This window comes from Cydia fagiglandana, chromosome 13 (assembly GCF_963556715.1).
Source record: "Cydia fagiglandana chromosome 13, ilCydFagi1.1, whole genome shotgun sequence".
Lineage (NCBI taxonomy): Eukaryota > Metazoa > Arthropoda > Insecta > Lepidoptera > Tortricidae > Cydia > Cydia fagiglandana.
In genome coordinates this window covers 7,305,023-7,305,563 of record NC_085944.1, presented here as the reverse complement: position 1 = coordinate 7,305,563, position 541 = coordinate 7,305,023, and positions in this window count along the sequence as shown.

The window sequence follows — 541 nt, the reverse complement described above, 5'->3', positions numbered from 1 at the left end:
CGTGTCAAATATGTTGCCCTACGAGAATATGTGTGACTTAATGAGGTTATAATTCGTTTTTATTATTTTCAGTTAATATTATAGAGATTATATATAATAAATATTAAAATACATTATTGACTTAAGCATATATATTTTCTAGCTATAGATTTTAATTATTTTATTCTTATTCCTTTTTTTATTTTGTGGCAACATTAACAACTTTCTTCTTTTACAAGCCATGTGAAATAAAATAATACAATTTATTTCGTTTTTCGAATCTATAAAACCAAAAGCAATTAAAAAATGTTTATATTATAAGTTAAAATAATAATTTGAAATAATTACAGCAAGAAAAAAAAAGCATCGTCCTCTTCGTTTTTTTACGCTTAATTTCTGAACGAAAGTAATTTATTCATAAAAACAAAGAAATAAATTAAAGTTCTAAACGAAAACGTCAAATGTTCAAATTTCGAATAAATTCCGTTTGAACTTTGTTGTTTACATCGCGGTTTGTGTTTGGTACTATAAAATGTACAGTGGCTTTTAATATTACCTACTT